At 45.0% G+C, this 24561-nt stretch overlaps 1 long non-coding RNA gene across 1 annotated transcript in view; it reads left to right on the top strand.

Moving 5' to 3' along the window:
- Nucleotides 1-5546: 5546 nt before the first annotated feature.
- LOC114089858 (uncharacterized) overlaps nt 5547-24561 on the top strand; it is a 155046-nt gene continuing 136031 nt past the window's right edge. The window contains exons 1-2 of the long non-coding RNA XR_003582246.3: nt 5547-5626; nt 24140-24229. This is a non-coding gene — a long non-coding RNA (uncharacterized lncRNA). The remainder of the gene's footprint in view (nt 5627-24139; nt 24230-24561) is intronic.

Here is a 24561-nt window from a genome sequence, read left to right on the forward strand (position 1 = left end):
TTCAAACTGCTCTCTGGTTGGAGCTGGCTTTGTGGATCCAACTCTAAAACTTTCCACAGAGAAAGCAAATAGGGGTCGCTCGTTTGGTGCGCATTTCTTGAGCAGAGGTGGGAGCCCCAGCATTGTGAACTTATTTTCGACATTTTTGGAAGACTTTGCAAAAAAATACGAAGGTTTTAGATAAAGTGCAAATGCTGAAATTTGATGGACAAGTCTGAAACCAGAAATAAATATTCCCTGGATTTGTAGATTGATATCAAGGCTGGGATTTCTCTTCCGGGGGATTTTTGTTCTCTTCCTGTTTGTTAGTATTTTCAGGTAAAGGTATTTTGTCTTCTTTTGAGGATGCTGATTACATCACCATTTTATAGGAAATCACAAGCATCCTGCACATCCAAAAAATCTTGCAATTATAAAATAAGCCAACCCTATGATGGAAAATATGCCATTTACAACATCTTTTTTTTAATTTTTTATTTTAAGCAGAGGAAGGAAAGTCCTCCTTCCTTGGGAACCTTGTGTGGCTAGGACAATATAGACTGTGCCACCCAAACCTAATAAATTTATTTATTTTTGTTTGTATTTCCTGTGAACTTTTGGTGTGGAGGGATGGAGGTAATGTATGAGAGATTTTTCAGTATGGCCTCTCCGTTGAGATAGATCACTTTTCAGTTTGTAGGACGAAGTCCTCTCTCCTGCTCCGTTCTCACTGTCACAAAGCTCTAGAGACTTGTGTCTGGGACAGAGTGTCTTCCCAGCTGGGGGACACCACGTTGGCTTCTCAGACCTGGCAGAACTTAACCCTGTTATGGTGGCTTCTCAAAACCAGACATCATGCTGTTGGGGCCTCCCCTTGTGTGGAAATCTGTGAACAGCTACAGGCAGTTCACATCCAAGACAGCAGCTGTACTGTGCTAGAGCCTCTGCAGGCAGGGCCCTGCTGCCCGCCGGAGGCTCACGGCCTCAGCTCTGCTTCTCCAGCGAGCAAACTCCTTCTCCCTTCAACCCCTCTCAAGACAGAGCTCTCGACAGATGTCCTCACTGGCACCCTGATGGACCCCTCCTCTCCTCTTAGGAGGAGGCCCTGATCTCACAGTCCCAATGGACTGGACACCTGATGGTTTGCACAGTGAGAATCTGTGCAAACTTGCTTCCCATAACATTCCTTTCCTGGGAATCTGGAATGAGGAGCAAATCATTCTATTTCACTGATTTCTCTGTGAAATAGAATGCTTTTCTGGAATTTCAGAGACAGTGGGGATCAACACGGTAGAGCAGATGAAGTTGCTTTGCTTGGGGAGACATGGACATAGACTCACAGGACATGTTAGTCAGCTTTCCAATACTGTCACACCTGAGATAATCAACTTACAAAGAGAAACGTTTATTTGGACTTACATTTTAGAGTCCATGAGCAATTGGCCCTGTGGCTTTGGGTCAAAGGTGGCACCTTGTGGCAGCATATTATGGAGGGAACATGTTGCACTCAAAGCTTCTCCTCACCTTGTGACCAGAAAGTGAGGAAGAAGAAGAGGAAGGGGGTGGGGCCCCACCACCCCTTTAAGGGCACCCCCATGACCTGAAGACTTTCTGCTAGGCCCCACCTATAAGGCTCTATCACCTGCCAACAGGACCTGGGGACGAAGCCTTGATACATGGGCTTTGGGGGACATTCCAGATCCAAACTACAGCCCAGGTTCAGTCGTGCCTGAGGGTTGGGGAAGAGTGCTCCATGGGTTCCAGGCTGCCTTTGGGGTCCAGGGCCCGGTGCCTTCTCACACCGGACAGATTTCTTGCTCAGAAGTCCCCAGGCCACCCCTGTACCTTGCCATGCATTGTTTTTTATTTTTTTTTTCCCTTTGCTTGATTGGTCTAAACCAAGCGTGATTACTGTTATGTGGAACTGAATAGTCTGAGTGACATGGTGGCTTTAACAATGCAATGACAATAATCACCACCCTCATAGAACTCTCCCCACCCGACCTGCTGCCACAGCGCCCTGCAGGCCAGCGTGCCTGGATATACACCTCTACACCGCCCATCTGTTCTCTTATTAAAGTAGCAAGGACATCAAGGCAGGAAAAAAAATAGAAGAAGAAGAAAAGAAAAACATAAAAAAGCTATAGTTTGAGAAAAAGTAGCAGGCATTTCCTAGAAATAGCTCTGACCCAAACCCAGCCAGAGCAGATTCAAACCGGAGGGATATAAACAGCAATCACACCCTGGCTGCTATAATTAAACCAAACTAGATTCGAGAGGAACGTCTTCTTTTGAGAAGCAGAGTCTCTGGGGTGGTTCACTCTTCCTGAACACTTAGGAAAACAATTATCAAATTTGTGGTTTGCAGGCTCAAATCTTCCTCAAAACAACCTGATCGATGTAAAACTAAAAGTTAAGAAATCCTTTTCTCCATAGCTGAAATCCCACTGAGGCAGACCTTCCCAGGGTTCAGGAGTATTAAATGTTTCCTGTAGAGTGGAGTCTCCGCCCAACATGTCTTAAATGATCCTGGAATTCAGTAGGCCTTTGTCATTATGCTTTTGTTTTAATACCCTTGTATGTTAATAGTCCCCTTATCCATATTTTATCTTCTACTTTATGTCTGATTGTACTATTTATGTCAAGGAATGTGAGTCCCTGATAACTTTAAGAGGATTAATATAAAGGAAATGGGCTTTATTAGTTTGGATTTGTTTTATTAGCATTCTACAGTTTGATTAGAATGAGAAAGTCGAGAGAGTCTTGTTTGCCAAGCAGGAGTAAAAACAACATAAAATGAAATAAACCGAGCCTCAATGTATTATTGATAGAACACAAAGACATTTTGCACAGCATTATTGTAAGTACAAAGGTCCTTGCAGGAGACAATAGAGGACAGCAAAGACTTTTAATTTATTTTTCCAGACTGCTTTTAGTTTCTTTGCAGATATCTTTAGTTAAGTGAAGGGCACACTCTTTCTTTAAAGGGAATTTAGAGAGGGAGATACCAAAATATACCAGACAACTATATTGAAATATTTACCATTTGTTGATTTGGGACATAGAGTGAATGACAGATTTCAGCATAATATTTGCAGAGGGAAAAAGAGAATTTTCCATGAGCATCTAGAATGTTGTTTTGCTTGGGTTTATGCAAAAAATACATCTGAGAAAAATGAAAATTAATCTTGGAGTAGGGGAGAATTCCTCTGAGAATACAACCATATACTGTCAACAGAACTTTTCAAGTGATCAGCAGTAAAAGAAATATGATTGTTAATGGATTTATTATTTTTTTCCAGTGTGACTTTTGCAAAATGATTGGAGCTCTTTTGCAGAGTGGCTGTGTGAGGAAATGGGCATGGCCGTGGGTCCATCCTTAGTATGTTAATAGTCCCCTTTTCTGTGAGCCATTGGCAAGTGTCTCCCTGCTGCCCTGTCCTTCCCCATCCTCAGGTTCGAGAGCGTCACTGACTGGTTATAGATTTGGAGCTGTTCCCTGTAAAGTCATTTTGAGAGAAGGCATATAATTAGCTAAAATTGGCTCGTCAAAAACAATAATGGGATAGAAACCAATTGGAAGTTTTCACTCTTTCTCCGTTCTTTTCTTTCAACTTAGAGTTTGGGAGTTTTAACAAAGGAAATTAGGAATTTATTCATTATTAAGAGAAGAGGGTAATCGCAGGTGGCCAACGTAAGCACGCCCGATTCTGCTTGCTTCCTAAGAGAAGCTGTCCCTCACAAGGGAGCTGTTTGAAGGATGGAGGAGGGAAATAACGTCCCGAGGGTCCTGAAGGTACTTTTCGTTGATGGAAAGGGTGCAGATAATGTGAGGCGCAGAAATGGAGGTGGAGTGAGGGGGTCTGGCCAACTCTCCAGGCTTCCGAGGTGCTGGGCAGGAAGGAGGAGCAGGCTGGTGGGGAGCAGCCTGGCTGGGGAAGCTGTCGCCCTGCTCCACGTCTAGACGCCTGTGGGCTGACGGGCCTCACCTTGCTCCCCTGCGAGTGGGTGCCAACATCTTCCTCATGAAGTAAGGGTGTCATCCACCTGGCACCCTGCCTAACGCGTAACCGCTCTGTTAGAGGGTGCTGCCCTAGTTCTAAGCTCATCGCTAGAGCCTGTCAGTGGGGCCAGAACTTAGATCATGTGTCACTCTCAGGCACGCTGGCGTCATACTTGTGCAGAATGGAGAACTGAATTTTACATTTCAGACTCTTTCAGTGAGGACAGTCTTTTCTTTTCTTTTTAACTAATTCGGCCTAAGTTGGGATGTTTCTCTATATTCTTTTTTCAGCTTCATTGAAGTATAACTGAAAAATGAAATTATACATGCTCAGCGTATACGGTGATGATCTGATAGACGTCTACATTATGAAATCATCACCATGGTCGGATTCCTGACACCGTCGTCACCTCCTGTAGCTCCCACTGTGCATGGGGGTGCCACCCTGTTGGCACGCCAGTGTAGACCACGGTGTTATTAAATATTGTCATCTTGCTGTGTATAAGCTCTCGGAACTCATTCATGAATCAGGTCATTTTTCTTGAACCTTTATTTTCTAAATTTTGAATCCTTCTAATATTTGAAACATGAAGTTTAAGGCAATGAACACATTTATCTATAAGTACCATCTTCACCGACTGCCACAGGGTTTAGGGTGGAGTGCTTTAAATCTGTTCCTTGGGATTTCCTCCTTTATCCTCTTAATTATTTATGAGTTAATTTCTTGTACAAGAACATGGCTTACTGAGGGGTTTTATTGTTATAGATTTCTAATTTTGTTGTCACATAATGATATCTGTTTATCAATTCCTAGAAATTAACAATATTAAAATTCAAAATTGAATTGGTATTTCTTGATTTTTCTTCTTTTTTTCTTCTGCAGTGCAGGGGATTGAACCCAGGGGCACTTTACTGCTAAGCTACATCCCCAGCTCCTTTTCTTTCTTATTTTGAGAAAAGGTCTTGCTGAGTTGCTCAGACTGCCCTTGCCAGACCCTCCTGCGTCCAGCTCCCCAGTGGCGGGGACCACAGGCATGCACCGCGGCACCTGACTGGCATCTCTTGCTTTGGATGATCATCCTGTGGTTATATTCATCGTTGACATTTGGGGAAGTTGAATAAAAAATATACAGAAATTCTCTGTACTTTTTCAGCAGCTCTCTGTATATTTGAAATTAATTCAGAAGGAAATTTTACAACAAAAAGACTTATAATGTTTCCTCAAGTAATTCAAAATATAATTTAAGAAGATAGGACCTGAGGGTTCCTTTTATGCCATCACAGGAGCTTAGAGGCCACACCTTTGCCTTGGCTGATACCCATCCTCTGGACTCGCATGCCTAGGTTCACCCTCTTAAATGTGTCCTTGTGCTGATGTCACTAAGCTCCTCTTCGTCCCCATCCCCCAAGTCCAGTGGAGATGACAGTGATACCTCATGAGCTCTGAGGGTCTAATGAGATGGTGTGTAAGGCCTTGAGCTTAAGTGGTCATCACTAATACTGCTGTGGTCATTCGATGTTAAAAGCAGATGAGAGGACAACCAGCGAGGGCCAGTGCTCTGGCAAGGCCACGCAACTCTGGGATCCAGCTTCCTGTTGATTTCTCTGCTAGTGTGCCTTAGGGATCATGAAATTGGATGAACAGTAAGTAAAGTTGAAAGGGGAAATATTGGTCACAAGATCGGTAGTACCTATTATCATTTCTATTTTGTGAATGCTGAGGACAAACAGTTGATTTTTTTCTTTGGTTATTGCTAAATAACCTGATTACTATTCGTTTATAGTTATTTTGCAATGGTCGTGGGATTTATTATCTTTGTTGTCTATAGTTCTTTTTAATTAATATTTTTGATAATCCAGCATTGTTATTAATCAAATTGTTTTGTCTGGGTGGTCTATTATATACTAAGAAGCTTTAAACACATAAGTTTGTTTTTATCCAAGTCCGCCTATGATTCTTTATGCAAGTTGGCCTTAATTTTAAATTTGTTTTTGTTTTAGATGACTCCTTGCTAAAAAGTTGGTGTGATAGCTTATGCCATTTATTTTTTTTAAAATTGTCTGGCTTTATTGGATGGGAACCAGTCCCTTTATTCTTTTTTAAAAATTTTTAAATTTGTTTTAATTCGTTATACATGAGAGTACAATGTACTTCACATAGATGGAGTATAATTTCTCATTTTTCTGGTTATACATGATGTAGAATCCCACTGGTCTATAGTTATATATGTACATAGGGTTATAATGTCTGATTCATTCTATTGTCCTTCCAAATACCCTCCCCTCCCTTCACTCCCCTCTACCTAAAGTAACTCTATTTGTTCTTACCTGGAATGTGAATCATCTCAAAATTCAACTGCAGTGGGTTCTCTCCCACCATCAAACAAAGTAGGACCTGCAGCCTAAGTGTCTGCTGTATGCTGTGACTGTGCTGTTTCCGTTGGACTGTGGTGGGCTGTAGATAGCCGAGTGCAAGGCGGGTGTCCACTGAGCCCATGAGAGGAAGCCGCATTTCCTGCCTCTCTGCCCCTTTCCCTGCTCCTTCTCTGATGCTTGCAGATGTCAAGAAGGCTGCAGTCAGCAGGTGCAATGGCAGAATGGCAGGTCTGCCAGCAACTTGCACTTACTGATAGCAAACATGTGCCAACCATTGATGCTACTGTTTGATATAGCACTGGGGGCATGAGGTACAGAGAGCAGAAATGGTCCACAGAAAGATCGTCTCTTCAGTCCCTTAAATATGTGACACCATCTCTCTAGATCAAGGACCTCAGATGATAACATACAACAAGTAGAAAACTGTCATCACTACTCTATGTCCCACAGTTTGGTTAATCAGTGATATTACTCTAATGAGATCATCTGTTTTAAAAAGGAATTAATCCATGTATTCTGAGAGAAGAGGGTGACTCCGGGTTCCCTTTTCCCCATTTGAATATGGTCTCTGTCCCCAAGGTTCACATATCCATACATGCATTCATGCAATTGTGCATTTCACAAAGCATTTGAGTGTCTACTATGTGCCAAATGCCGTGCTTGTTGGTATTGATACAGTAGTACTCAAAGCGGTCGTGATGTAGTCCCTGTGCTGATGGGATTCACAACCTAGTCTTCAAAATGTTCACAGAGTTTACATCAAGACAGAGTTTCCATCCAGTCCTGTTTCTGCTCTCACGTCACATGGGCTTTTTATCACGCAATGTCCTCATGTAGCTGGTGGCTACCATGTGGGATCATGCCAAAGTAGAACATGGCCATTCTCACCACATCTCTGTGGACCACACCATTCCAGAGTCTAAGATGCCAAGCAGGCAGGCTAGAAACATCAACCACAGAGATCTCTCCAGAAAGCCGTTTGAACAATATCCAGTGTCAAGTTAGAGGAAAAGACTGAGAGTGGGCTCTGATAAAGGCTGGGGACTGACGGGAGCCACTGATGTCTCCCTCAGCCATAGCACTAGAGACAGTGCTCTTCTGTGGCAGATGAGGGAGCTCCAGGAGATTTCCAAAAAGGAAGGATTTGGCCGGGAACATCTCCAACAGAGAAAAGTTCAATAATTGTGTGAAATCACTTGATGCTGACTTGGCCAAATTTCTGTAGTAAATTTGATCCTCACAAAATGTCACTTATTTCACACACACACACAAATATTTGTAATGCATGATTTCAGCTACTCTGAACAATTTGCCAGCATTTCCCGGGTTTTACCTTTGAAATTTTAAGATCTCAAGACATTTTGTGGTCACATCCAAAATAAATTTGTAGGCTATTTTCTCTGTCTTTTAAAATCTGTAAGCTCTCATGAACTCGTACTCTTCCGTTCATGTCTCAAAACTGACATGCTGAGCCATTAACTTTTCCATCAAACAAACATGTGGCCAGTTACATATTAATAAAAATCAGAATGGCCCGTTTGTGTTTAAATTTAATAGCAGTTGGAGTGGTGTGTATGTTATCGGGAAGAAATAGATGATTGGGGAAGTAAAATTAATTTCAAATGGACTGGCAGAGAGGGTCAAAATAAAAGTCCTAAACACAGTAAGTGTCCAAACTTCAGTAATGTGAGGTTTCATTTGGACAGATTTGGTCAGTGCAGGCAAAAAATAGTAAGTATGACTGTTTTCCAAAAAAATCCGATATTTTCATCCTCTCAAGATACTTTATATACCTGGGGGGAATCCTCGGAACATCTGTAACTCTGGTCCCTGCATAGAAACTGTATCAAAAGTTGTTCTTGGTCTAAGAGATCTAAAATTGGGCCATCCTATGCAATTAAAAATGAGGTCTATTTTCTTCCATCTAATGTGCCCAATTCAGAAACAAAAACAAAAAGGGCAAATCTGTCTCTCATCTATCTGAGCCAATTAAATTCATACCAGGAGGTGTGAGACTTAAAAGGTTTACTTGATGCAGGAGCAGAAATAGAAGTTTAATTCAAGTTTCCTGAACCCTCATCTTCCTTCCTTGCCTCATTTTCTAGTCTAAATGAACGTGTCATAGCTCAATCAGGGTTCCACTTGGAAGCATAGAATGGAAATGGAAAGGCAGAACATGGCAATTTGAACTAATAAAAATATACCACTATCCATGGAAAAATATTCAAGCTCACAATAAGCATTTGTTGAAATTCCAAAGCAGAGTTGAAGGGCACAGTCCAGCCGAGGGCAGGTGGTCTTCTCTGGGCCTCAGTGTCACTTCCCGTTCCAACACACATCTGGAGCTTCCTGGAAAGACGGGAGAGTCGGTGTGACCTGTGGATCCAGGCTGCCCTCCGAATGCTTTGGATGCTCCATGGGACGTTGCCAGTGTGTGCTTACAAATCGTGGAGGAGGCTCACTACCTCTGGAGGAAATCCTCTTCATTCTGGACATTTATTCTAAACACTGACACTCTGGGTTTAAACTAAAATACCTCCTGGGCTTTCCTCGGAGACCTGTGCTGCTAGATGAGATGGGTGTGGTTCACCAACACATTTTCCCATGGTGTCTGGTCACCTGGGGAGTCCTGACTGAGGGGCTCTACCCCAGGGCTTTGGGGAGGACAGATCCGACCCGACCAGCACTGGAGTGTGATAGTGACTGCGGGGGGTGGGGGGGCGGTCCTGGAGAAACAGCCCAGCAGAGAGGTAGGAGAAGGAGCTCTTCCCTCTGCCTCACCTCATCTCCTGCGGGCGGATGGTCCTGTTTCCCTGCGCTGCCTCCTTGGTTTGAAAACAAGTCACTCCCACCCTCCACTATTAGTGAATTCTCCCCTCACTGAGTCACAGACAAAACCTGAGCTCTGTGAGTGCAGGGCAGAGAGCGAGCGCCACTTCTGAGGGGACCGAGAGGGCTGCAGAGAAGCAGCATTTCAAAGGAGGGCCAGGGCCACCGGGGTGAGGGAAGGCAGGTATTCCCAGGCACCTGGGGAGGGATGGGGGGTGCATGTGACTGACAGGCTGGGCTCCGGGTGATGAGTGGAGAGATCCTGGAGGTCTTGGGTGACACTGTACAGCTAGCTGGCCTTTACCTATGGAGCAGGGCAGCCTTCACAGTGTTGGAATGGAAGAAGGCACTGTGTGGAAGAGTAATGGACAAGGAATGCCAGACGCTGGCCCTGCAACGGAGAGGATGAGACACAGTAGCTGTGCGCCATTTTACATCATTAGAACACGCGTGCCTTGTGACCTGGAGTGCGAGTGGGGTACACACGCGTTTCAGATGATGGTCACAGAAAACCTGCCTGAGGATGTGAGGCTGAGCTGCAGCATGAAAGAACCTGTCCCGTGACGCCAGGAAGGAGCAAGAACAAAGGCCCCGAGACAGATGGAGTTGGAGGGCCAGAAAGATGGCCAGTGGCTGGACCCCAGCAAGAAAACGTGGGCGTGGTAAGCACATGGACAGATGCTGACCAAGTCTTACATCTTGGTAAAACATATGAATGCATTTTTCTAGAAGGCAGTGGGAAACCAGGTGCAGTGGCCACGCCTGTAATCCCAGCAACTCAGGAGGCTGAGGCAGGAGGATCACAAGTTCAAAACCAGCCTCAGCAATTTAATAAAGGCCTGTCTCAAAAGAAAAAAAAAAAAGAAAAAAAAAAAAAGAATTGGGGATGTGGCTCAGTGGTAGAGCACCCCTGGTTTCAATTCCTAGTACCAAAAAAATTAAAAATCAAAATGCAGTGGGAATCTGTGTTTTTTAATACCTCACCAGCAACAGCGTGGAGAGGGAGTTCCAAGTCCCTGTAGAGGCCTAGGGATTCCTGTTAACCTCCAGAAAGAGATGCTGGAGAGACAGCCGAACATCAGAACTCAAGTCAACAGAACTCAGGACCAAGATGCAAACTAGAGAGTCATTAAGTGTGTTGTTACGGTCAATGCCACCATGGGATCCCCCGGAAGGGTGTCAAGGTGGAACAGAGTGCAGGCCTAGGGCTAGGCCAGGGCCCTTTCAGCAGTTAGCGCACAAACGAGAGGCAGAGGAATAAAGGGAAGAGGCCCAACAAGCTCCATCCGTAGACAGAGGTGCAGATAAACCCAGCACTGCAGAGGGAGAGAGAAGGAAACCAGCCGGGGACGTGGCAGAGAAAACCTGCCTAAGGATGGGAGGCTGAGCTGCAGCCTGCCCAAGCCCTGGGCTCAATCCCCACTGCAGGGGGAAATAAATAAATAAAACAGAAAAGAGAAGAGAGTGCTTCAAGAAGGAAGGAGGCACCCTTTCCAAAGCTGCTTAAGAAGTCGAATGAGGACAGGAAGCCTATCGGATTTCCTGTGAGCAGGCCACGTCACTTGAAGCACCCAATGTAGCTGGAGACATAAACGTATGTTAATGGGATAAGAGAAAGACTGGTGTGAGTAATGTCTCAGCCGCCCTCCCGTGAGGGGAGTAGAGCAACAGGGGGTAGACAGGGGAGTTGGGGACCAAGGATGTGGACTGCTAAGAGGTTGACGTTGGAACGTGTCTGTTTGTTGGTGGGATAAACCTAAACCTAAGGAGAGGAGCAAATCAATGATGTGGGACGGAGCAGCGTCCTGAGAGATGGTGGGATGCAGAGACTGACAGAGAGACCGGCCTTCAGGGCTCTGCCTTGGACCACTTCACCCGGAAGGGAAGGCCAAGGGAGAAGCGTCCACTGGCGTCTGTGGACGCTTTATACATGATGTAAAGCCTTGGGAGGGGAGTGGAAATGAAAAGTATGTTATTAGGAAGTAACAATTATTAGAAAGTTCTTCTGTGCTTGGAGTTAAAATTCACCTTGACCTTGGCAGTGTCTTAAACTTGGATACCTATCATCAGGGCTGGTCTACATTCCAAGAGATGACTCCATCCTTCAGCGTGGACGGCCATTCTATTAACTCTACTTCAATATATGTACACTCACACAAATGCATTATCTAATGAAATTCTTATCTACACATGTTCACTTTTAGCTCATAAATCTACTTTATCTCAGTAGTTTTCTCTGTCATGTGATTTAAACTTTACCCCCTTCATCCACGGTACTGACCACCCTTTCAGTTTTGTGTCACTCGCAGATGGACGAGAAGCCTCATTGGTTCTCACTTGGTGGACGCCAGTCTGTCCTGTGGATTGAGAAAGGAATGAGGAGGAAGAAACATTGACCTACTTTCTTTGTTCTCTCGGTGCACCAGTCTTTCATTGATCAATCAACCTGAAATTTCCTGATGACTGACAACCCCCTTGCTCTGGTCGGTGCCGAGCCTGGTGTCCCTCCTCTGGATACCAGGAAGAGCTCCAGCTGCACTGACTGAGATGCCAAAGGGGACAACAGCATCACCTCCACACGACGTCATTTCCCTTCACTGACCCAGCACACCGAGCTGCCCTCCAGTCCTGACCCCCAGTCAGCATGTCTCTGCAGCACTGTCCACTCAGTGCTCCTCCTCTGTTCGTTGGCTAGAGGTTAGGGAGTCAGAAGTACTGAGGGCCGCACCTCGATCCTTCCCTTGCGGCGCAGCCCTGAAGTCTGAATAGCCCCCTCTCCTCTCCTCTCCCGTGAGGTCAGGTGTGCTCCTTTCTTTGCACGCTCTCTCCCTGACTCCTGGGCGATGGCTTTCTTCTCCCTTCACAAGAATGTCAGAGCAAGTCCTCGTGTGATAGGGTCTGGACCACGCAGCGCTTCTTCCCCAGGACTGATTCCTGAAATGGTCTTTCCCGACTGCCTTGTGGTACGGCGACAAACCCACCTTGAACTCTCAGTGGCCTCATGGAGGCCGGGACAGGTGGGAGGGCACATGGCATGGCAAAGGAGCATCTCCACCAACCTGATGGTCAGAGCTCACCCAGGCAACCCTGGATCTGCAGACATTTCTACAACATGTGAATCACACACTCGAAATCAGGATGACAGTTTTCGTGCCTCTTACACTGCTGAGTAATATTTCATGGCACAGGTGGACCATAGTTCAACCATTACATATTGAATGATGTGGGTCGCTTCTAGTTTTTGTGTATTTATTGATAATGCTTCTGTAAACATCTGTGTACAGGTTTTCATGTGAACATGTGTCTTAATTTCTCTGGAATAAGTAGTGGGAATATAGATTATGAGTTGTGTGGTAGTTACATGTTTAGGCTTTAAATAGCTGCCGAGTTTTTCCAGAGTGATTTTACCATTTTCCATTCCCAGCTGCAAAGTCGGAGGGTCCCAGCTTCCTCACACCCTAAGCAGTGTTTGCTGCTGTCACCTCATTGATCCCTGCCGTCAGAGTGATCGGTGGTAGTGGAAGGTGCTGTAGTTTGGACTGCATTTCCCCCGTGGCTGACAGTGCTGAATATGGGTGCCTGGGCTCAGGAGCCACTGTGCCTGCTGCCTGGGGAACGTGTCTTCTGTCTTCCACCTGCTTTCCAATCAGGTTGTTCCTTGCCTTTCCTATTGAGCTCCAGAGTCCTTTGCTGTGCTGCCGATCCTGTCGGCTCTGTGCTCTGCGGGAGCTCCTCCCAGGCTCTGGCTCCTGCCCTTTCTTTTCAAAGGGTCTTTCTCGGAGTCAGCAGTTTTCATGGCGATAAGGTACAACATATCAAGATTTCTTTTCGTGAATCCTGCTTTAGATGTCAACTGTAAAAACTCTGTGCCTTGTCCTAGATCCCAAAGATTTCCTCCTGCGTGTTTCATAAGAGCTTTTGGTCTTGCACTTCAGGCCTTGCTCCATTTTGAACTGATTTCTGTATACATTGTGAGTCTTGGGTCACAGCTGCCCCGGCCTGCCTGCACACTGCAGGTGTGCACAGGCTTCAGTGCATGACTGCGAGGCCACCTTACCTCCGTCAGTTTGCTTGGGTACCATTTTCAAAGTGCAGAAGTGTGACTGCTGGGCCTGGGTGGAAGAGCAAGCCTGGACCTCCAGTGTTGGCCCAGGGCCAGGGGAGTCTAGTCTCATGCTGGCCTCAGAGCTTGTGTGGATGCTCTCTACCAGGCTGAGGAGTGTTGAGGCGTGTTCCAGTGTTTTTGTGAGTTTTTACCATAAATTGGTGTTGAATCGCAACATGTGCTTTTTTTGCTTCATTTGATGAGATCATCCTTGGCCTGAGTTATGGTTTGAACACAAAGTGTCCCTCAAAGCCTCATATGCTGAAGGCTTGGTCCCCAGTGCAGTAATGGTCACACGTGTGGCTGGGGGGAGTGACTAGATCTCGAGGACTCTGCCCTCATCAGAAGTCAAAGCAACGCAGCCTGTTGACCATGAGTCCAAAGCTCTGAAGCCACCAGCCAAAATACATGGTTCCTCCTTTATGATGTATTGGTCATAGCAACAAAAAGTCGACTCACAGCCCACGAACCTGGTGGGTTACGTTGATTTCTCAAATATTAAATTAGTTCTCCATCCTTACAATAAACTATTTGGTCACAGTGTATAATTCTTTTCATACATTACTGAATTCTATTTGCTACTATTTTGATAAAGGGTTTTGTATCCATATTAATGAGGAATACTAGTCTCTAGTTTTTTGGGTTTTTTTTTTTTTTCCTGTTCTTTTGTTTTGGGATGTGTGGGCAAATGCTGACTTTGGTTTTATAATCAGGGAATTGTAAGCTTCATAAAATGAATGGGGACTTGTTTCCTCTTCTTTTTTTCTGGAAGGGACCGTGTACAACTGTATTAATTCTTTTTTCAACATCGGAGAAAATTCTCCAATAAAACTGTCTGAAATACGAGAGCAGTTTGGGGGGCAGTTTTCAATTATTAATCCCGCTCTCTTTGTGCTCCTAGGGGCGATTTGTGGGGTAGTGCGTGTCTGGAGGAGCTTGGAGCCTGTCTTAGAAGACGTCAGGTTGACTTGTGTGGGTCTGGTTGTGTGTTGCCGTATTGCACTTCTGCTGTCTGCAGAATCTTCACTGCTACCTCCCTTCGCCTCTGGCATTTTAAGTCTGTGTCTTCTCTCTGTGGATCTGACTGTCTTGCAGTAATGTCAACAGTCATTTCCCTGAAGCAACTTGGTGTCTCATCGAGTTCTCTGTTGCTCTCTGTGTAAAAGTCATCAAGTTCTGCTCTTGTCCTTATCATTCCTTCTCCTGCGTTGGCTTCACTTGGCTTCCCTTCTAGGTTCTTAGATGGTGGGCGTTGGAGTGTCGACTCGCACTCGCTCTCTCTCCTTTCCTAGTGATTCTCTTCCTAGTTTACTGATTTCCTTCCCTCCTCTTAGCACTCGGTGCTCTGACTCTCCCTCTCAACACAGCTTCAGCTGCTCCGTGTGACTTCAGTTCCTCTAACTGTGCCAGAGTTTATTTCGTGGCCTGGAACTGCTCCTTGGGCAGATCTTCCACATCTTTGGCCTCCCTTGGTGCCACAGGCACTTTAGGAAGCCATGCATGCTGCTGCTGATTGACAGCAGGGTCTTCAGGCACCAGGACAGTGTGGGCAGATGACCTTGAGTCCTTGCGAGTCCTCAAGGGAGGGTTGAGGGTTGGGTGGGTGTCAAGTTCTCCAATTACACTTGTGCCTTTTTCTTTCTCCTTCTGGGTAAATATATCAGGTTTTGTTTCTCAGATTTGCAGCTCAGCTGTTAGGTGCCTTTGACTCACCTTCTGAATGCATCCACCCTTTTATCATACCTAAGTCTCTTTCTCAGGTAACCGCCTTCATCTGCTATTAACAGATGAAGACAGCCTTCCTGCTTTCCTGGGATTCAGGTTTACAGGATATGTCTATTTCCATCCTTTTATTTTGAGCCTGTGTCTCTTTATAGGTGACCTAAGTTCAATGGTTAGTCTATCTTAGAGGCTATTTTTAAGCCATTTACATTTAAATAGCCACTGCATGCTAAGACAGGGGTCCCTGGGTTGCCCCTTCCCCCCCTCTTTCTCGCCCTTCTGGGGCCTACCTGAGCAGAGCTTGGACCCCATTTTTGTCCTGGTCTTGTGTTTCTGAGAGCATCTCTTCTGGATGTCACCCCACGTAGACCTGAGTCGTCCTTGTCTCCAGTTCGTCACTTGCCACTTGAGAGAGAACAGGAAGCTGCCCCTTCGTGGCCCTTCACCCTCTGCCTCTAATGTGGGGCCTGTATTAAGGGTCCCCAGGTGCACTTAGCACTGAACAGACCGCTCCATGACTTTTCATTCAGTATTCAAACATGACTCTGAAAATGCAAGGGCAAGAATGCATTTCCTAATGCAGGAATCATTAGGAAAGAGGAGAGAGCAAATCAAATGCAATAAGAAACTTATTTTATTTGCCCACATTTTTTCTCGTGCATTTTCTTTCTTTTTCTATCAATACCCGCTGTTGAGAGAACTTCCTTTAGCCATTATTCCAGAGAAGATGTTCTCGCAACAGACTCTGAGTTCTCCCTCACATAAGATGTCCCCGCGAGTCCCTGAGTGGCTGTGTCAGATCTTTTCCATCTTGTTATTCAGACTGCATAGCTTCTGGCCTCCCTCGTCGGCCGTGGATTCTTGTGTCTCTCCTTCATTCTGTTGTTGTTCCATCATCCACCATATTTTTTAAAATTTGGGATAGTTTGTTATTTAGTTCTAAAATTTTCTCTTGGCTCTTCTTAATATCCCCTGTTGCTTTATTGAGACTTCTATTTATTGACTAAGACTTGCCATTTTTCCTTTGATTCACGCATTTATTTCCATGGCTGCTTTGCTAAGCAGCTTTGGTGGTTCTGACAGCTCGTCTTCTTGGTACCAGCATCAGTGGTCCTCTCTCATTCCCACTGAGATCTCCTGGCTCTAGGATCATGCACAAGTTCTACAGAAATCTGGGCAGCCATGTGTTACAGGTTAGGGTAGGAATCCCACTAAACCTCTGGGTCAGCTGCTTTTATTAAACGCGGCTTCGGCAAGGGAAGAAACAGTCATGCTTGTGGTTCCTGTCCCCTCTAGGCCTCTGCTGGCACGGAAGCTGGTGGTGAGGTCCACAGTACTGGTGGACATGGAAGTCCAGCTCCTCCAGTGACATCTGCAGCCCAGCAAGGGACAGGAAGCAGGTTCCTCGTTGCCTCCTGGCCTGGGCAAGTCTGCACTCCCCACTTGGCCTTTGCTGACATGTCCTCTTATGGTGCTGGGGAGTCTTCTGTGGTCCCTGTCACCCTCCCCATGGTGCTGAGAGACTCCCTGTGACCCCAGCTGGTCTTTGGTCACTTGGGTGGAGTGAGTCCCTATTTCTTTCTGTTTCTTTAGTTTTCTGTCTTGTGAGGCTGCCCCTTCCCTGTTCCTCTGAGAGGAGATGATGGAGTTTCATCTGAACTTACAGCTTTTCTCCGTGCTGTTGGCCTCCTGGAGAGTGCGGCTTGCTCCTCCAGCTCCAGCCCCAGTGTGCAGGGGGCCGAAAGGAAGCCCCTTGTTGCTGGCCCTAAGTTCCTTCCCTGGTCTGTGTTCTCTTCTCCACCTTTCAGAGTTTTGTATTCATCTCGTACATGAAGGTCCAGGGTCTTCTGCAGCATTTAAGTGAGAAGAAAATGACAAACTGTGTCTGCTCACCCCCCGAGTGCCGATCCACGGGGATTTTCAGTCAGTAATGTGAGGACCTCAGAGGAGAGGCCCTGTTCTTGAGCATCCGTCGGTGTCGCGCGGATGACGTGTCCAGCTTGGAGTCTCTTCTGCACGCCAGAGCTGGGAATCCCACTGGCTCGGGAACCTTGTTGTCTAAATATCTCTTCAAGCTTCAAAAAAAGAAAACACATCACTTCAACCTAACCATGGCACTGGCTGCCCTGTCCCTGCTTCAAACCTAGTTCCTGTCATGTTTCTGTGGAAGGGATGTGACATCATTCAGGAGGATGAATAAGACAGACACCCATGGCACTCTTCCACAGTCCATCTCCTGCTCCATCACCCAGCACTGCGCTGCTCAACAGCAGTTCTCTAAAGAAAGGAAATGTATGCTTACATATGGATATTGATCATAGATTTCATTGATATAAAAGCTGTAGGGGCTGAGGGTGTGCTCAGTGGTCAGCACTTGCCTAGCATGTGCGAGGTCCTGGGTTCCATCCTCAGTCCTGCAAAAAAATATGTGAATACAGAAGGATGATGGTTCAGTTTGCAAGTAATAACAAAACTGACAATACTCTTAATTGTAAGTTTCATAAGGCCCCCTGATCTTCTGAGAATTTTTTCTTGTCCTTTGCAACACTCTCACTTCCATTGGCCACTTGCTGTGGTAATTGTGGGTGTGTTTCTGATGTGCGTGTTGATAGGTAGGGGCAGTGTCCTTTACGATGGGTGGGGACCAGCACAGGTGCAGCTGCCATGTCCCTGCTTATTCGCTGAATCAAGTAATGGCTCCCCACATGGAAGAGTGTTTCCTCGCTGTTGTGCGGTATTGACAAGGAAACGTCCACAGATGTGGCATATTTCTGAATTTATTCTGCATTATTAACATTTTCTCCATCACTCTACTAAGTCTGGAAAATCAATAGAACAGTAAATCAAGCCTTGATTCACAGGATTTGACAATTACCAGGGAATGAACACCCTCACCCTAGCTGACTGCAGTGTACCCTCATGACATCACAAAGGGGGCTTGGAAGGCTTGGCCCAGCGACACCCATCATCAGGTGTCTTGACACACAAATGCCCTCAGGAGTACAGACGATACAAAATGATGCAAGCTAATTAGGAAGTAAGGACTTCTGAATATTTATTACCATTGTTTTGATGTAATTTATGTAATTGTAAGTTTATATAATTCAAGGTTTAATAATGTCTGTGTTTAACAACCAACTTGCAAATTTCCTGAATATTTACGGATCAGAAAACCAGCAGGAGCAGCCCAACACCTGCTGTGGGCATCCAGTGCAGGGCTTGGAGTTCTACCTGGAATGTTCCCTAAGCAGGTCCTCTTCACATGGCCGTCACCCCCTGCTCGGTACCGCCACTGCTTTTCTGCATTACACTCTCAGAATAGCTTCTCTACACGTACTCTCCTCCTATCTTGTTCCTAAGCTCCAGTCAGCGTGATTATCTTTCCATATTGATATGATCATATGACAGTGAAGTCACTAACCTCCACCCCCCCCCCCACCCTGTGCGCTGGTCAGGATTGAGTTTTTGTCCTAGGCACTATTTCAGTAGGATAAATGTGACCAAAGGCAAAACTCCTGTCCTTGTAGGGAATTCCTTGTCCTGGGGTGGGGGAGGTGTCGACAGTAAACCCAGCCACACAGATGAACGGTACCGAACCTCAGGAGGCCGTGCTGCAAAGCAAGCACAGGGGTGGTGGGGACATCGTGGAGTCGAGTCTCATGCTGGGACGCGCCCCACAGACAACGCCAGATGGGCAAGCACCTGCAGGTCAGGGTTGGGCGCTCGGGGTCGGGGGAAGAAGGGGACTGGGGAGCCAGACTAGGGTGAGCAGCAGACAGAGGGGCAACTGATGGGGCAGCACGTGGCGAGTCTGGAGGTCACCGCAAGCACTTGGGGAGCCACAGGTACTCTGGGCACAGGAGCAGGGCACATGCCAAGCAGATCACTCTTGTCTAAAACCATGGAGTGGCTTCCCATTGCTCTCGGTGTCACTCTGGTACTGCCCACATGCCTGACCAAGCCCCCACCACGAGACCCTGCTGCTGTCTCACTCACACTCACGCCTCTCCAGCCTCTCCCCTCCTGCTCCACCAGGGCTTGGACTAAGTGCTACTTTCCACTTCAGACAGGTCCCTCCCAGACACTCACGCTGCCCAGGGCCGTCCTCTGTCCGTCTCACGTGCCTATCATCTGTGTGGCCTCCCTGATGGGAAGAAGCCAGATCCCAACAGGAACAGTGTCTCCTTTTTCACTGAATAATTTCAAGGAATTAGACCTGTTCTCAGCACATGGCAGAAATCCGGGTGTTAGAGGCCGAGGGGAAGCTCAGTGGTAGAGCGCTGCTATAGTATGCACAGAGCCCTGGATTCTGTAGTCCCCAGCACCCCAAAACAAAACTGCCACCACCAAGCAGACAAACCCCCAAGTGTTGTCGAATGACTTAATGAATTAGGATCTCATTCTACCATAACGAAATGGATGGCTGAATACATAGATGATTGAATGAATGAAAAGATTCCCCGTCTGGCCATAGCCATGGCAGGCATTCTGTAATTATTTTTTAATGCATAGATGATCAAATGTAAGAACAAACAGATGAATGGATGTGTAGATGGATGGATGATTGAATAAGTGATGGAAATGAGTGACTGAATGAAAGAACAGATGGATGAATGAATCATCTTTGGCCAAGTCAGAAGACTTCCATCCTTCTAGAAGAATCCTGTTTCTCAGTGCTCCCTTGCCTTCCTGAGTGGGTTTGTTCTGAAGAGTGGTTTTATTGGCCTTGGAGCCACTTGCAAGGCGCCCTTGAGCTCCCTGGCTCGCCCACATTCTTGTTCACACCTGACCTGCGTAGTCTGCGGATCTCCCTGGTTTCCTTAGTTGGGCCACATTTCCAAGAGTCCCTTTGATCTCTGGCACATACTTTTGCTGGGCTTCCAATAAGGTGTTTTTAAACAGTCTCCAGATTTCCTGTGGCTTATTGACTTTTTAAATTATTCCTTTCATTTGTTTTTCCTAAGCAGCTCCTACACTTGTTCTTAGGTTCCCTTTATAAAATGGAGGAGCCACATGACGTATAAATTCCCTCGCTCAGCTCAGAATGGTCACAGTGTTGTGATCACTGAGACACTTTTTCTTTCAGGTCTTGTCAGCCATTCGAAGCCAAGCCTAAAATAGTTTCCTTCCTTAATAATTCTAAAAGGCATTTATCTAAGAGAAGATCATTTATCTTATCCAATAAGGCTGTATTTACATCTCTAATCTATAAGTGAACTTTGAATAAATTAGTCCCCATGAAGTCATGAGCATGCTGTGGAAGGAGTGTGAGTGTGGGGGGTGCAAACAGGTACCTTGAAAACCGCTGTCGCAGTCGCAGCTAGGGAGGCCTCTAACTGTGATCACTTTTCCACAAAAACCAAAACCACTTCAAGCAGAAGTCACCACGGGATTTTGGTTGCAGTGCATCAAATCCTATCCTGTTCCCTTTTGTCATACTTGCATGCACAGAGACCTGTCCAGAAACAGTTAGGCCACCAAGGAGAAACGGAGATGGCTCCGTCAGAGGAAACGCCAGCCAGACTTTGCTTTTTTTTTTTTTTTTTAACCATGCATTTCATCAGTCAGGATTTTTCCTACCAAAGATGTTTATTTTCAACCATTTGCTTTATTTGGCTAAAAGGTAGTTTCTCTGCTGCATTTAATAGTCACGTGTATGCTCCCTGAAGTAAAGATCACAGGGTTTTCATCTGTGGATTTTTACCAGACTAAAGTGAACCAGAGAACATGTGAGAAATTTGAGCCTCTGGTGTATATATACTTCTTGCAAATATTTCAGCAGACAGCTGGTCTTCAAAACTTTTATATGATAAATCACTGCACAGCCACTGTTTACTCAGATTAGAGACCAAGGTGCCAAAGGAACAGTTCTGCTTTAATAGGGAAAACTGAAAATGTACTTTTTTCCCACTTCAAACTTTTGAATTGGTCAAGTTCTAATGAAGAAGCTTTAAAGATTTAGAGATATGTTTTCTACCCATGATATTGACATATGCACATAATTACCTTTTTTTTTTCTTTTTGATACAATTTCATTATTTGTCACGCTGGCCGTGGTGCACCAATAAAGCCAAAATATCATATTAGAATTCATGACAGTTTTCACATTGTATTATCAATATGTGGAAATAATTGTCTGCTCTGAGATTAAATTACATTATTGTGTATCTTTTTCATGCCTAATAAATAATGATGGATGGCTTTTATTTTCATCGCCACCTGCAACCATTTAGTCACCCCTTGATTGTTGAAGATAAAATAATAAAAGGCAAGTGTTATGTTGCAAGCAGAAGAATGTAGTCAAAACAGTTGTATGCTCCTTGTTTCCATTTGCATTATTTTAGTCCCTAAAGAGCAATGCATGGTGGTCTATAAAAGATAGCAACCTGGGGGAAACATGGCAAACCGTTCAGAGGAACAAGGGGAGAAAGTGGGAAAATATTTTTTTCTAGTAGAGTAATTATTTCTTGGTGCACGATTCTTAATCTGAAAATGAGTTTTTTGTTCTGCTGTGCAAATCAGTTACGTGCAATTAGAATGCAAAGCAGAGGCACATCTTACTGTTTAGCCTTTTTTAAATAGAAATGAAAACAGCCCGGAAATTGTAGCAAAGTTGAAAATGCATGCTAGGTAATTTTGAAATCCAAAGACATAAAACCATGCATAATAAAAAGGCCACTCTAAACTCATTACATTTTTTGAAATTGGCAATTGGAAGGCTTAATTTTAAAATTAGAATTTGCATGTTTGGAAACTTCCTAAGTATATTTTGAATGCCCAAGTGCCTGGCCAGCACTAAGGTATGTTTTGTTTGTTCTGTGAACAATTCCATGGCCTCATAATTTGGTTTTATCTACGTCTGACCTGCTTGTGTCTTCGTCTTTAATTGTTCAATATTATGCTGAAGCAAAATTGTGTTATCTTCCGTGTTGAAACTTTTGAGTTAAAATTATAATCTGCAGATCCTTTGAGTCTGAAGGGGAAAAGAATTGCCAAGGAGATTTATGATGCTATTGTATTTCATCTCTGAAGAACGCTGAGCTTTTTTATACAATAAATATATGGCGTTTATAATGGAAACTGGTCATTTGATCATTTCAGTTAACAACAGTGAGGTAAGAAAGCAAACTGGAGACAAAATCTCTTTTTGGTATTTGGTTATGAGTCACAGGTTGACTCTTTACAGAACTGCTTCATGTGATTGGGTCTATTATCTTTAAATCAAAAGATGATAATCTAGGACACAGCAGCAGAAACTCAGACCAAAATCCAAAGGTAATCCCATCAAGTGTCAAGTGACTGCAGGAAAATGGCTTGAAAAAATAGGTCAAGGGTCCATTATCTGGTGAACCCCAAATGGGGTTCTGAATCCTGGAGCTGGGTGTTCCCAGTTGGTCCAGAGCATCCATTTAGGAAGGACAGAGGAGTCTGTCCCTGGTTCATGGCTGTTTTGCTCTCGGACTACCCTTCTCCCTCTATAATTAAATGCTCTGAATAAAATAATAAACATCGCTTTATTTGTACCATTGTGCTGCAGAAATCACATCTTATATGTCCTAGGAGACTCAGAGAGCAGTCAGCCTTGGTTCCTTCCCAGCATGAAGTGTTGTGCCCAAGTCAGAGGCTTTTCAGAGCCTCCGAACCTGGGAGGAACTCTGTGGGTTAGCATCACCGCCTTTAAGACAAACTATCTTGCAGTGTGCACACATACCCTTTCTTGATGATGCAGACTTCACCTGGCCCAGGAAAACACCTTGGAGGACCAGCTCTGGCAAACAGACTTGCATAAAAATCACTCAGAACTTAAAACTGGGACTACGTCTCTGTGGGCATAAAGCCACACGCTCTGCAGAAAGTAAGGCTTGGCACAAGCTACTGAGTAATGCTAGTGAGAAGCTCCTGCTATTCTTTTGTCCCACTGTGTTGTGCAGAAGTCCTAAGAATCCAAGGCTTCACCCAAGTGTACCTGACCCCAGGCATCCTCATCTTGCTCCCTGGTAACAGAAGTTCTAGAGTGACACTCTTATGGACGGTTTCCTTTTTTTCTTAAATTATCTTACATAATCTGTTCACATTTTTCTCAGCCAAAGTCTCCCTGGCATGACCCACCAAAAAAAGAATAAAGAAAACATATTGAATAACTGCACCATAAATGCACAAAATGGAAACACTGAACTGGCTCCGTTCAAATAAATTATCCCTAGTGCCGCCGCCACTTCTTTTCCTTTCACACTATCATCAGCGGTTTTCTGGTTCTCAAGTTTCCTGAGTCTGTGCTACGTATATGAAGACACCCAGAAGTTTAAGTGTGCATCAAAATGATTAAGTTTCTCAGCCTGTGCATTTGCAAGGAGGGGAGGCTGGAGAGAAAGAAGTCAATCCAAACCTATGGCTGAGAAATTGGCACCCAAGACTCCCCTGCAGCCACTCTGAGTTCAGTGCTCCAGGGGAACAGCCGTTTCTCTGCACTTCTCGGAAAATATTGTGGACTAATAAAATTAGTGTCAGATTGGCAACAAATGTCAACATCTGTGAAATTCTTAGAGTACTTTCAACCTTTAGAAAATGATACATGCAATTGTGTATTTTTTTAGGTAATGTACTTACTAAAGGTGATGTTTAGCATAAAGGGGAACGATCACTTTATCTAAAATATAACCAAGATCCCAAACAATCACCACCAGCTAAGTAACTTTGGATAAAGGTTCTTAAAGTAAACCTGCTAACTGAGCCGTAAATATTTGTTCAGTTAGCCATTCTGAATGTCGAAGTCTGTGGTCACTTGAGTTGAACTTAGGCAGCAGAATGAGACTTCTTTCGTTTTTCCGGCAGCCATCTGAAGACCTGTTAGTGTTTAACAACTAGTCCTGGGCTCCAGAAAATGCTGTGTGAGGGAAGGAAAACCAGACTCTTTGGCTAGAGCTGTGGAAGGAGGGTGGGACCTTATGAATTACATGACTGCATAAGATGCAGGGGTTTTATGTTGGCAAGAGATTCAGACTTTTGCATCAGGAATTTTCAAACTGCAAACTCAAATATCCATGAACCAGTTACGTACTAAAGGAAAGATTTCCATACAACTGCAGAGTACAGATAACCAATAATATTTGTGTCGAATCTTTCAGGTTGCAGTACTGAATGTGGAGGAACTTCATGAGCTGGAAAATAATCTTCCCCCAGGTGTCGGGAATCACGCTGGAGTTGCCCGGCCAGAGGTGAGTGCTTGATAAGGAGTCAAGACGACACGGGTCAGCTGTCATTCTTGGTAGGATGTTTGGGGGCTCTCGGGAGTCTTCAAAATGTCGCATAAAATACTCAGACTGTGCACTGTGTGCATGCAGTGACGGTCACTCAGGTGAAATGGTGTTGCTGGACTTCACTGCTTAGGTGCTTCTTTGGAAGATGCAGAACAAAAATGCAGAAATACCAGGCGACATTGGGCTTCTGGGCTTCCTTAGTGATAAAATGGGGGCTTAGTTCAGACCATGTGCAACTGGACTTCCTTAGTGATGAAAGGGGGGCTTAGTTCAGACCAAGGACAAATTGA

Source organism: Marmota flaviventris, chromosome 20 (assembly GCF_047511675.1).
Source record: "Marmota flaviventris isolate mMarFla1 chromosome 20, mMarFla1.hap1, whole genome shotgun sequence".
NCBI lineage: Eukaryota > Metazoa > Chordata > Mammalia > Rodentia > Sciuridae > Marmota > Marmota flaviventris.